This window comes from Barbus barbus (assembly GCF_936440315.1).
Source record: "Barbus barbus genome assembly, chromosome: 44".
In the NCBI taxonomy this organism is placed as follows: domain Eukaryota; kingdom Metazoa; phylum Chordata; class Actinopteri; order Cypriniformes; family Cyprinidae; genus Barbus; species Barbus barbus.
In genome coordinates, this window is record NC_136722.1 from 16038457 (window position 1) to 16052510 (window position 14054).

Sequence of the window (14054 nt, forward strand, 5' to 3'; positions counted from 1 at the left end):
CTACATGCTAACGAAAGGCAACCGTGTTCTGTCACAAACATGCCCTGTGCAATGGACTGGAAATCATGGCAGCACCTCCTATGTGGTCTGTATGTTTTCCAGAAGCCGCAAAGGCAGGAATTCTATCTTTGGCAGGGACCTCAGTGTAGTGTCCATGCCTTAATGTACAATGATGTGTAAAGTAATCTGCCATTTAAGAAAAACGGCCTGGTGGGAAGATCCTATTCAACTCTAAAGACTCTCTGTGTTTCCACAGGAAAGCTTTGCATATAAATGTCTGGGAACACGGAATATAGCAGTGAAAATAATCAATCCTGAATTGTAAGACATCTTATGTATGACTAATTTGAGTAAGACAATATTTGGGGTTTTTCATCAAAATATGGCCATCAGGAACAATGGCTTCAATTAGAATTACTGTGTCTATATAACATGAACAGTTTAAATTATTTCAAAATGATAAACATGCTTTGTGTTTGCAATAATACATGTGAATTCATGAGTCCTATGCCCATTCATATCCACAGTAATATATCCACATATTCTGCATTCTAAGAATGTCTCAGAGTAATTCTCTATCAAATAGAATACATGCATTGTTCTGCTAATTATACCAATTTTCTAAATGACCTACTTATATATTAATCAACATCACTTCATAGATGTGAGTCATTCTATACACAATGCATATGCACATTCAGAAGGTTCTCTTTGGCTATCAGGAAACAGGTAGAAATGACGCTGAAATGAGTGTATTCAAAAGCACCAAATTCACTATTATACAGGGAAAACTATATTTGACTACTAAAGTATCATGTGAAAATAAAGATTTGAGTAATTGCTGCTGAAAATTCAGCTTAATAAAAATAGAAGATATATTTAAATAGTAATAACATTTCACACTATTACTGTTATTACCGTATTTTACTTTTTTTTTTTTACAGTAAAAACAGTAAGACCTTAAGAGACTTCTTTTCTTTCCAACCCAAAACTTTTGAACACAACTCTATCTATGTCTGTTGAGCTGAGGTTTCTAGTAACATTCAGGAATCCCAGGTTGGGAAAACCCTGATGTAGAGTGTAATGGATAAAGTTCAGATATTTATGTTTCTTTAAAATTTCATAGCAAGATCACAAACATAAGGGGTTATAGTTTAACTTCAGATTCTGGCACATCTGATGAACGACAGCTTTGGAGGGGGGCTTGTATGGATATTCTGTGAATAAAACATGCAGAGAGCAGAATGGAAAGGGTTCTGCTTGTCATATTGGCAATGATTGATAGGCACCCTAGTGCAATGAACACAGAGACACCTGCTATTTGGCCATGCCTCACTGTGTGCTGTACACTGAATGGACCGGGTCGTGACTGCCATAGAGAAATGCTGCATATTTTTGTGCCCCCCACCTCCCACCCAGTTGAAATGTCGTACTATGTAAATGTATCTGTTATTTATATAAAAACTTAATTTGATTACATTTTTAAGAGATAGTTCACCCAAAAATTTAAATTCTGTTAATCATATTCTTGCCCTGATGTCGTTCCCCTTTTTCCACGGAACACATAATTTTGAAGCAGTTTTCCATGCAATTACACTGAACAAGGACTGAAGCTTTCAAGCTTCAAAAAGGATGCAAAAAACAGTATAAGTATCATAAAAGTGGTCCAATGTGTCTATATTTTACATCTTCTGCAGTAAGCGATAGCTTTGTGTGAGAAACAGACTGAAATATAAATCTTAGGAATTTCTCCTTTCGTGTTTCACAGAAGAAAAAGTTGGGAGCGACATGAACGTAAATGATGACAGAATTTTCATTTTTGTGTGAACTATCTCTTCAAATATTTGTAGCTTCCTTAAGACGGTCTTATTTGTAACTGAGAGTTGAGATGAAAGGAAAAATAAGGATTTTTTAATGAATATGTGCTCATACTTGCATTGCTGTTTAATGAAACTGGACACTGGGGTTAAATGTGTCTGTTGGATGGGGGAGGTGGGAATATTGAACGCCTGTTTGCGGTCTGTAGTTCCATGCTTACAGGCCAATACATCAAAAAAATTTAAATATTCAGCATCAAAAAGGCAAAGGGTACATGCCTGATGATCTTAATTGCCCCATATTTTTGATGTCAAGCAATCATAACGCCCTCAAAGTGACACAAATTGATTTGTACATCGACAGCCTCATGCTTGTAAAAAAAAGACGGCGGTGCGGTTAATAGAATGAGTCTGTCTTAGCGGCTTCGGACGCCTTTTCAAACTCAAGAGAAATGCAAATGCATTCATACTTGAGTAGCTCAGACATCTGCGGGGTTAATGGAGGTCTGAATATTGCTGTCCACCGCAATGTTATTCCTTTAAAGACAGAATCAATCATAAACAACGACTCAAAGAAACGCTTGCCTTTAGAGTCAATTAAAAGTAGAGTGACATAACACAAAAATACTCCCAGCATAAATTAAGTGGCCCGCCATCATTGTTTTCTTGTTTACCATGTTATGAAGGCGATGTTTGATGTACACGCGAACCGCTCCGGGCGATAGTTTATGATCATTATTATTTAAATGAGCTGTTGTGTTTTGAAGGTCTTAAATCACTGAACAGGAATTTCTGAAGTCCAGAATTATAAATGGCTTTCCATGCAAATGGGGGAACACTGCTCTCTTGACTGCTTTCATTTTGCAGCGCAAACGTATTCATGTTCGCTATTTAGAATAACATTAGTCGCAATGTAAAGTTTTGTATTTACGCTTAAACTATTAGCAACTTTATGAAGTCGATGTTTTTCATTCTATGGACCCTGATGTGTGCGCTACGATTGCTTGTTGCTGAACTTTCCAAAGAATGATTAATGACATATTTTTAATGAGGGACAGCACTGAACCCCTGCCACGCCGTAGCTAAACACGCCACAAATGAGCGACTCACTGTGGCCTAGTGGACTGCAGCTTTGGCGTCATTATCAACAGACCTTACGCTCTTATAAACAGCTCGCAGGCCTCAATTCTCCTGATGCAAAGAGAAAAGCAACAATGCTGTACCACATTACACAGATTCACAGGATGATGCTCATGCAGTCGATGCTGAAATGGTCAAATTGATAGAAAACTACTCAAACTGTTTCACAAACTGCCATCATTTCCCTAAATCTACGCAAAACTGGGGTTGCTGCTTGTTTATGCCAGGAAATAAACATTCCAAAGGGAGCCTCTGGGAGCACAAATAAAAAAAGGGGGGGAAAATAAAATAAGTTTAAGTGTGAGGAACTTTTAAAAGCATTTTGTCAATGAATCATACAATTGAATATGATACAGCAGGACTCCATGAAGGTGCCCCTATAAATGGGCCTCATGCTGTAATTCAGTTTGAAAGCCTATTGCAATGGGAAGTTCAATACGAGATGAGTGGCCCCATCAACTCTTAGTGCCCCAGCCACTTTGTCGAGTTTTGCACTGAGTGATGTAGATATTTCAGGAAGAAAAAAAAGCACTTTGGACATTAAACAGTTTCTCGTTAAATAGAACATGACCACTTGAAAGTGTATTAATGACATAAAAACATTCATATAGGCTCTTTGGTGAAGTTTGCTGGATGAGAAGGTTAAAATGGTCAACTCATCAAATGCATAATTTTTATTATTTTTTTCCTCATTAAAAAAGTTTAAGAAATCAGGAGTACTGTTGAAAAATATTTTTAAAATGTATATTTAAATGCTTAATAGTAAGTTCCCTTACATTTTTTAGCAGAGGTGCCCAAACGTTTTACTGTGAAAAGCCAAAAGTCAAACTTGATTGAGGGCTGTGGGAGAAAGTAAATGCTGCATTTTATCTAACTATAGAATAATAAAATGACATAAACTTCTAATTCATTAAAGGGTTACTCCACCCCAAAATGAAAATGTTGTCATTAATCACTTACCCCCATGTTGTTCCAAAGCCATAAAAGCTTCGTTCGTCTTCGGAATATAATTTAAGGTATTTTGGATGAAGACTGGTAGGCTTGTAACTGTCCCATTGACTGCCAAACAATTAACACTATCAAGGCACAGAAAAGTATAAAAAACATCGTCAGAATAGACCATCTGCTATCAGTGGTTCAACCGTAAGGTTATGAACCTCCGAGAATACTTTTTGTACGCAAAGAAAAAAAAAAAACTTTATTCAACAATTCGTCTCCTCTGTGTCACAAGCCTCCCGGTTTTCATCTAAAATATCTTAAATTGTTTTCCGAAGACGAACAAAGGTTTTAAGGGTTTGGAACAACATGGGGGTAAAATGGCAAAAATTTCATTTTGGGGTGGAGTAACCCCAATGATTAAAATATTAAATGAAAATATGCTTAAATTACTTTAAAGAATTCTCTGTGTGACAAATCGCATTTGATGTTCTTTCACTTAAATGACTACATTTTTTCTTATTTTTTTATTAGTTATGTAAATTAGGGTGTTCCCTTTCAGTCGGTCACTCCGAGTCACGTCGGGTGACCGACGAATTGGCATCTTGCTTAGAGAGACCAATCCACTTCGAGTGTAACTAAACGAGCCAATGCACATTGGCATGCGATTGTTGCATCCAGCTGCCGCTGATCCAGTGTCAATTTTGGCAGGCATTTTTGATTTAGTCTTAGTCTTTATCTTGAGACGAAAATGCTTAATAGTCTTAGTCACATTTTAGTCATTTGAGTCTTTCATAGTTTTAGTCGACGAAAAGTCATTGCATTTTTGTCAACTTTTAGCCATTACTTTTAGTCAAACTGCAGTTACCAACATTTATTTTGGTAGCTATTTTATATGTAGTATTCAAACAAAAATAGTCATTAATTCTTCTCTCTTTAGACCAAATCAATTAAGCTTAGTTATGAGAAATTTGAATCAAGGATTGAATTTGGTAAAACTGGAATAAATTTTCATTTTTTGGTAGAGATGAGAGGGTAGGACTCGAGTGGAGACCTCCACCATGTCCCGGGCTCTCGAGGTTGGATGACTGGTTTCTCGGGTAGCTTGCGCTGGTTCTCAGCGCCCTGCCCCGGTGCCTCTCTTACTCTCTGGGAGCTTACTAGGTCGTGGACGGCACCTTTTACTGCCAGAAACCGACCTGCTAGCTCCTCCTCCCTCTCCACCCTCGATGGTGGTGCAGCTAGGGGGTATACGGGGGTCCCACCGGTGGAGTGGTCGGTTGCGATGCAGTTGTGTCCTAATACTGCCTCCACCTGGCAGGGCAAACCGTGCCTCCTCTTCCGGCCTGTAGGTACTCGTCTGGTCTGTCCGGCGATGCTTATGTGGCCTGTGGAGAAGCTGCCTCCACCTTACACTACGGCGTTACTGCAGGTTCTTCAGGCTAAAAGCACTGAGGGACATGCACGAGGGTGGTCACAATCCAGAAGTTCTGAAAGAGCTTTTTACCGTTACTGACCCCGTGCTACGAGCGACGAAGGTCACTGCACGGTCTCTGGGTTGTGCGATTGCCCACACTTGTGGTCCAGGAGCGTCACCTGTGGCTGTGTCAGCAGTGCCGTTGAGCTGGGCGTAGGCAGGCTGCCCCACCTGTACTGGCCCCCTTCAAACCTGGCGGTGAGTGGCAGAGCAAGAGGCCCCAGGATGGGCAACCCAGAGGACTGCTTCGGGAGATGGTGGATTCAGGGCCGGGTGGAGAATCCTCTGTTTCAAAAGAATCTTGACAAGAAGCGGTTGTCTCTGCCTCTGGGTCTCAAGAGAGCATGGAGAGTCACGGACGGACCAACACCGGACCACACTCATCCCCCTCTCTCGCCAGCAGGCAGCAGCGGGCGGTTCGAGAGCGTCCTCAAAGGCCCTACTTGTGCACCCTCTGCCAAACTGTGGAACCAGGTAAGCGTTGCACCGCACACTCAGACCCCTCTTTGGTCCGCCATGGGCCGGGTCCCTACGTTCCACCTTGTACTGTGTCTGGGTGCCTCATAGCGCTACCCAGCCTGTCTTGCTGGCTCCTGCGGACCATCTGACTCGGCTATGCGATTCAGTTCGTTTGACATCCTCCCAAGTTCAAGGGCATCCACCTTACAGCAGTGAAGGCAGCAGATGCTCATGTCTTGTGTGGGGAGATCACTGTCCTACTGGCGAAGGACATGATGGAGCCGGTCCCTCCAGCTGATATGAAGACAGGGTTTTACAACCCTTACTTCATTGTGCCCAAGAAAGGCAGTGAGTTCAGACCAATCTTGGATCTGCGAGTCTTGAACCAGGCCCTTCACAAGCTTCCGTTCAAGATGCTCATGCAGAAACGCATCTTCGGGTGCATCTGTCCCAGAGATTGGTTTGCAGAGATTGACCTGAAGGACGCGTACTTCCATGTGTCGATCCTTCCGTGCCACAGGCCATTCCTGCGGTTTGCGTTCGAAGGACGGGCATATCAGGACAAGGTCTTCATGTATCTTCATGTACCGTGTCTTCATGAAAGTTGCGGAGGCAGCCCTTGCTCCCCGGAAAAAAACAGGGCGTTCACATTCTCAACTACCTCGACGACTGGCTCAGTCTCAGGACCAGTTGTGCGAACACAGGGACCTGGTGCTCTGGCACCTCAGCCAGTTGGGCCTTCGGGTCAACTGGGAAAAGAGCAAACTTTCCCCGATGCAGAGGATCTCTTTTCTCAGTATGAAGTTGTATTCGGTCGATCAGACAGCACTCCTCACGCAGGAATGTGCTCAGTCGGTGTTGAACTGCTTGAATACATTCAAGAGCAGGATGGCGGTCCCACTGAAACAATTTCAGAGGCTCCTGAGGCATATGGCAGCTGCAGCGGCAGTGACACCCCTGGGGCTGCTTCATATGAGACCACTTCAACACTGGTTCCATGGCCGAGTCCCTAGGTGGGCGTGGCAATGCAGCACTCACCGGGTCCAAGTCACACCGGCCTGCCACCAAACCTTCACCCAGTGGTCAGACCTCTCGTTTCTCTGGACAGGAGTGCCCCTGGAACAGGTCTCCAGGCATGCTGTGGTTTACACAGATGCCTCCACCACCGGCTGGGCGGCCACGTTCGACGGGCTTGCAGTGTTGGTGATTTGGACAGGCCCCAACTGCACTGACACATCAATTGCCTTGAGTTGCTGGCAGTACCCCTGGCCTTGAACAGTCTCGAGACGCACTTATGAGGCAAGCAAGTACTGGTCCGCATTTTGTAACATTCTATAACAGTATTTATTTTCATCATGTGTTTTTCTTATTACCACTTCGTTTTAAGGTGGTTATCAATACATTATCAAGGTTAAAGCAGATTTTAGTTATTATTAAACTGCTTATTTTCTCTCTCTCTCTCTCTCTCTCTCTCTCTCTCTCTATATATATATATATACACACTGTACATATTATATTATACATACAAATGTGACTGTATGTTTAATATGTAAAACTTTAAAAGTGATAATTCATGTAAAAATTAAAATTTTGTCATTTACGCACCCTAATGGTGTACCAAACCTGTATGAATTTCTTTCTTCTGGTGAACAAAAAATATATTTTGAAAAATTTTGCGAACCAAAAAGTTGACCATAGCCATTGACTTCTATAGTATTTTTTTCATACAATATGAAAGTCAATACCTTTAATCCCTTTAAAATGATGCTAACATCCACAGCTGGTTTTAACAGTATTTTTCAGTCCTCCATTTGAGATCACATGATCAGCCGAATGCTACTCACTTTATCGTAATAACATCCTATTATCAAACACTTTAATTCACAGAATAAAGAAATCATGTCTGATGGCAAATAGCGCATTTCTTCAAAACTGGTACACTGTACAAACTGCCACTGTACATCCACACCACTAGGTGTCAGTATAAATCCAAGATGACAGCACATCATAAACAGAAAATTACTTAAGTGCACCTTTAACATTCATTTACATCACATAGACTAAATATAAGTATATATAAGTATTTTAACAGAACCACAGGCTTGCTACAGAAGGTCAGACACCCATTACTTCTAATTGTGGAGTCCAGCGAGATATTGAAGTCTGTGTAGGCGCTTTCGGCTTGTTCTCTGGTTCGGTGTCTGTCAGCCCCAATCTTCCCATTTCCCAGCTCTCCCCATCTCTGGAGGTGATTCATCTAACACAGGCAGATTAACACATTATCGCTGTACCTTCCTTAGCTCTCAAAATTGTATGCCTCGCTTAAACATTCCTTTCATTTACTGCTTATTTGCTGCTTAAAGCCTCTGTGATCAAGAGAGGGGAATGAGCAATTGTCTGGGACGCCGGCCTGTTTGCATATGTAAAAAGAAAGAGGGGAACTGACTCCGGCGTGAAGAGCTCTAGCGTTCAGGTAAAAGATGATTCGCGCACAGACACTGGGGATTTGCCCAGTGGACAATTCCATCATGCACGCAGACAGCAAAGTAATTTGGAATAGATCTTGATTGGTTTCTCATTGTGTGTCTGGAAAATCCCTTGTGTGCGGGAAAGCTTTAATTGAGTTTGACATTTCAGGATTATGAATCCTATGGCTATGTTAAATGGCCAATTTACATCTTAATTTAAAATTCCACATGGATAAAAAGATATTAATTACATTATGCAGGGAATGAAATTCAAGTTGTTGTTTTTTCCCTTATTTTAATTTCAACCGCAGGGCATTCAAAATAGAGCTGTTTATTTGAATCTCAAAGCAGTAAGAAACCAGGCCAGTACATTCAGTTTACAGATCACACCAAACACGCCAGTCGATTCCACTTCACATTATGACTGGGAACTCAGATTGTACTGAACGTCGTGCAGTAGTTTGCAAAATGAATGAAAAGATTATTTTATGTGAAAATCAAACTTTCATTGGCATGGCAAAAACAGAGGAAGTCTTGAAATGCCATGCAACAGAGTAAAAAAAAAGTTACTAAAGAAAAATTAAAAGGCAAATATCATCACATATATCAATATTTACTCCCAAACTAAGAAAAACTTATATTCCAATAATTAGCATAATAATGAATTTTATTCATTATACATATACATTTATGTATACATTTTTTATGCTCACCAAGGCTGCATTTATTTGATCAAAAATACATCAAAACAATAGCTAATATGGTAAAATATGATTACAATTTTGAAATAACTGTTTTCTATTTTATTACATTTAAAATGCAATTTACTTCATGAAACAATAGAACGTTCAAAAGAACAATATTTATTTGAAACAGAAATATTTGTAACATTACACATTATTTTTCTTTCTTTCTTTCTTTCTTTCTTTCTTTCTTTCTTTCTTTCTTTCTAAAAAGAAAAAAAACAACCCCCAAACTTATATATTGTACAAAATATGATGTATAAACTTCTATACATAAATTAAATAAAGTAACATTACATTTAAAGTTTGTAGATTTAGACTTGGTACTTTAAGCAAGATGCATTGTGATATCTTCAAAGTGTCCTTTAAGTGGCCATTCCCGCTTTCCTGAGAATAAAAAAAAGTAAAAGAACAAAAACATATCAGTCAACAGACAGCCTGGTTTTGACACATGAAACAAACAAGGCAGTGTTGTCATTGAGATTAGAGCCGATCAAAGGCTGTGGTGACCATAAAATGCATTGCCTTATGAAGAAGAGAGAGAATAAAAATCAAAACGTGAATTGTATCTTCCCAAGGAGGTGGAAAAATACAATTTTGTGTGATAAAAAAACGTGCGAGGGAACTACTGCATTATAGACTGCTCTCTCAATGAGAATGTAAAAGGTAATTTCACATATAAAAAGAACTCTAATGCATGGTAGTAATGTCGTGGGGATGGAACAAAGGCAAACTTTCATCTCTTTAAGCTTGGATGGAGAAAACCTTTGATGCTTTGAAAATGATAATAAAAATCTCAGACTGAACCACTGAATACGATGCAGGCCCCCCAGCACTTAATGCAGACACATGGGCCATCTACAGGGAGAAAAAAGCCTTCAAATTGTGACACTTAGGGCGGCCAAATTATACCCTGAACAAACACAAAAGTGCGAGGAATAAAAAATCCTATTATATCAAAGATTAGTCGAAATCTCAGCATGCTAAGAGACAGAATTTATGTTCAAATGACGTTCTACATTTTGCAAAGCAATATTAATATATAACCGTGATATATTAAAAAGAGAGCCGTGAAAGATTTAAACATGGCTTTAAGCGCAATAAGGCAAAATACAAAAGTTTGATTGGACAGAAATAAGTTATTGCCCTTCCGAAACTAAAAAGCCCTTTTGTGAGTGATGAGAAAAAAGACAAGGCCTGTTCGGTGGTCTTTAGAAGAGGAAATTAGCCATGAAAATTAGACTTTCCACCAGCGTAAAGGGACAGTCCAGCGGCCCCATGCCTGGGGTCCGTCCAGCAGGACAGATGATAGGAAAACTCTGCCCGTCCTCACTAAACACATTCCCCCCTGAACCCCTGACCCTGGTGTGCATTGAAATAACCCATTAGCTGCGTAATGTATTTAGACCAATGTCTTACACTCCACCCCCCCCTTCTCAGAAACACATTTTGACTCTACATTTCCAATTATTCAAACCATTTCCTTTGACTAGGCTTGTCCCTGTTCTCTGAGAGTTAGAGTGTTCATCATCACTTACTGTAGATGTTTTCCAAAACTGGCATACATTGTCCTTGGAAAATAACAAGAATACACACACTCATGTTGTCTGAAAAATGTTCTGGTCTCTCTTTTCCATACGATTACAATGAATTGGGACCAGAGCTTTCAAAATGGAGCCAAAAGCATAATGAATTTATGTATTATGCATTATGTAATTGTGTATTCCAGGTCTTCTGAAGTCCTATGATAGATAGATAGATAGATAGATAGATAGATAGATAGATAGATAGATAGATAGATAGATAGATAGATAGATAGATAGATAGATAGATAGATAGATAGATAGATAGATAGATAGATAGATAGATAGATAGATAGATAGATAGATAGAAGCTTAGACAACTGAGATTAAATTTCTTCTATTCACACAAAACTGTTCAAATAGAGAACAATTTGCATATATTTGTATGGAAATACTTTTTGCATCCTTATTACAGCAATTGGGTCTAATTGGTAGATCAAGTAAATAAAGTCAATAAAGTTTGGTAACAACATCGTGGTGAGTTTGAGTGAACTATCTTTTTACCAACGTTTTGGAATTTAAATGAGGCAGCAAGTACTTGCAGAAGCATGTATCCAGAAGATAACTGAATTAATATTTTACATTTCAACTAAATTCGCCTGAGAGGAGAGTTGAAGTTTGAGAATCAAAAAAGGGGAGCTTTGAGCTCTCTAATATTATTCAAATATACTGACCCAAGTGCAGAAAAAATCCTCTCTTGTTCCAGTCAAGGACATTATCAGGTCTTTCATTTTTATATTCAATGCAATTTTGAGGTTGAATGATATTTTGCATGGGTATTGAAAGCAGAATAAAGGGATGCTTTAAGATAAGTGTTATTGGAGTCAGAGGGAATTTGAATGGACAGTTCATGGCATTGCAAAGACGCTGATTGGATACTGTTCCTCTGAAATGCCTATGGTTGACTCCTTACATACCACAAAGTGGATCTGATCACAGGATCAGTCCCAGTGCAGTCATCTCTCCAAATGAGGGAGGGAAGCAAAACAACATGGCCAGGGACCAAATTTACACACTTCCTTGCTATACAGTACATTAAAAGCATCATATCAAATTAGTAGGAGTTACAGACCCAAATCAAATCCATTATGAAGTGCATTCATTTCAACTAAAATAAAACGAACTCTCCATAATGATGTCTCCCTGACAAGCTTAAGGCCTCTGAATGGAATGAACTGCCAATATTCAAACACAGATAGGAATTGAAACAGGAACATTTCTTCAAATTAATGCCACAGCTCTTTGAAACACTGAGGCTTTTTGCAAAAGAGAGAGAAAGAAAGAAGAAAAACAGCACTGCTTATCTTTTAGTTTTGATTTAGGCTGAAACTCTCCGGAGGTGTATTCAATCCCCATGATAACCAAGTATGAATCCTGATCTTCACAGCATAATTGCAGCTTTTGAGGAGTGAAACATGAGAGAATGCAACGCTAACACCAACTTTTTATTTCTAACTTTTCCTACAGTACAGATCCCTGGATCTCTTATGAGTAAAGAAAGCTAAGCTATAATTATTGAAAAGCTAAGCTTTAAGTTACAGCTATTTTCGGGAGCAGCTTTTTGCTGATGCCTGACTTGGCGGCACTCGTTTTGAAAAGGGCGTATTTGGTTAAAAAGAAAACTTGGGAACTTGGGATAAAATGGAAATAGTAATTTAATTAAAACTCTTAAAATGGCCTATAAAAACAACCATTAAACTGACCGTTCCCTCATTTTGCAACACATTACATCATATACAAAGTACATGACCATAATTATGTGAGAAAGGCCTTTTTGGACTAACAAGTCGAGACATTTCCAAGCACACACCTCCCTCTTCCAAAAGGCCCGAAAATGGACCTCCTGCAAGGCTCTCAATGGTAAACAGATAAAGCCTCTTACCCACATCAGCTACGCCTCTCTCACCGCCTGGCATGGAGCAGAAAAAACCCCACCATTGCACCCTCATGGGGATAAACAAGTCTTTAGGTCAAGTCTAAAGTGACTCGGATACGTTCCTGCCGGTTATTAATAAGGTCTTGGAGGATATCGCTACATCTCACAAATATTCAACCGAAGCGCCCCTCCTTCCATGTGCTGTAGCGGCGCGGCGGAGACACTCTAACCCCTTTTAATTGCCCTAGAGGTGGGCCGGGTTACCGAGGGCTATGCCTGGTGAAAATAATGCATTATTTATTCCGATCTGCCTGTTTCTCTATGAACGTGCATCAGGGCTAATAGATTAATGAGGTCACATTAACATTTCTCTCACAGCCCGGAACAAGATGGCTGTTAATGGAAATTAGATTAAGCCGGGCTAGATTAAGCACATTTACTTCAATACAATCTCAGGTACTTTCTACTAACACTATATAATGGCATCGCAGCACGCATATAATGCGTATCCCATTACAAGCTACATTTAAAAAATCAAATAAAACTATGTAATTTTTGGCCAAAAAGTAAGAAACACTCACCAAATGCATCATTACAGGCCCGCACGTCCGTTGTTTAAGGCATTAAGGTAATTTAACAATGTCAAGAGGAAAGTGTAATGGCCATGATGGATTTTTGTTTTTCTCATGGTCTATGGCTGATAATATTTTTATAGTCTTTTTCTTGTGTACTTAAGCCATTAAAGACTCCAAATGTAAGAAAATTGTCTGTCAATTTGTCAGTTATTTGCTCACTAAATGTTGTAGCACTTACTGTCATTTGTGGTGATCAATACTTAATAAATTAGGATGTTCACCTCAGTTTAAGACACGGATGTACAGCACCTTCTCGGCCCCTGAGGGGCCCGGACTGATGGAAGCTTCTCTCTAATGTAGCCAAAGTGAGCCCTTTCTGCAAATTGCTTTTGTAAATTCAGTTGCGCTGAAATACAACTCAACCTCGACTTTCATTAAACAGGACGCTGAAAGTCAGAGAAAGCAAGAAAAAGAGAGGGCGGAGGAAGAGGAGGGGCGCATGGCTGGAAGACGTTTACATAAAGTAATGCATCGAAGATTGTGCTCTGTCCAAAACAATCCCATTTGCAATATTGAATTATCAGGCAGAACATCAATGCTCGTCGTCACCGAGAAACACACTCCCTACATCCAATCCAATTAAATACATTTGTTAAATAATGTAATGATTGCTTTAACCATTCTCTCACTCACATTCATTATGAATACTAAAAATGCCATCGTATAGTACTTGGGGAAAAGGTTACGTGGACCGATAGAATTAATTGTCCGGCTGAAGAAAAATGTCATGGGAACAATTAGATTTTTGTGCTGCCTGATTCCTCCTCCCTAGCCAGTTAGTGGCATGGCATTTTTATTTGTAACCCGACATGATAATATGCTGTTTGTGGGGAAAAGCGGCGAATATATTTCACATTGATTAAAAGAGATGAGCTAATGTTTCAATATGAGGAAAAGCTGATTTGTGCAGGTGTAGGTGC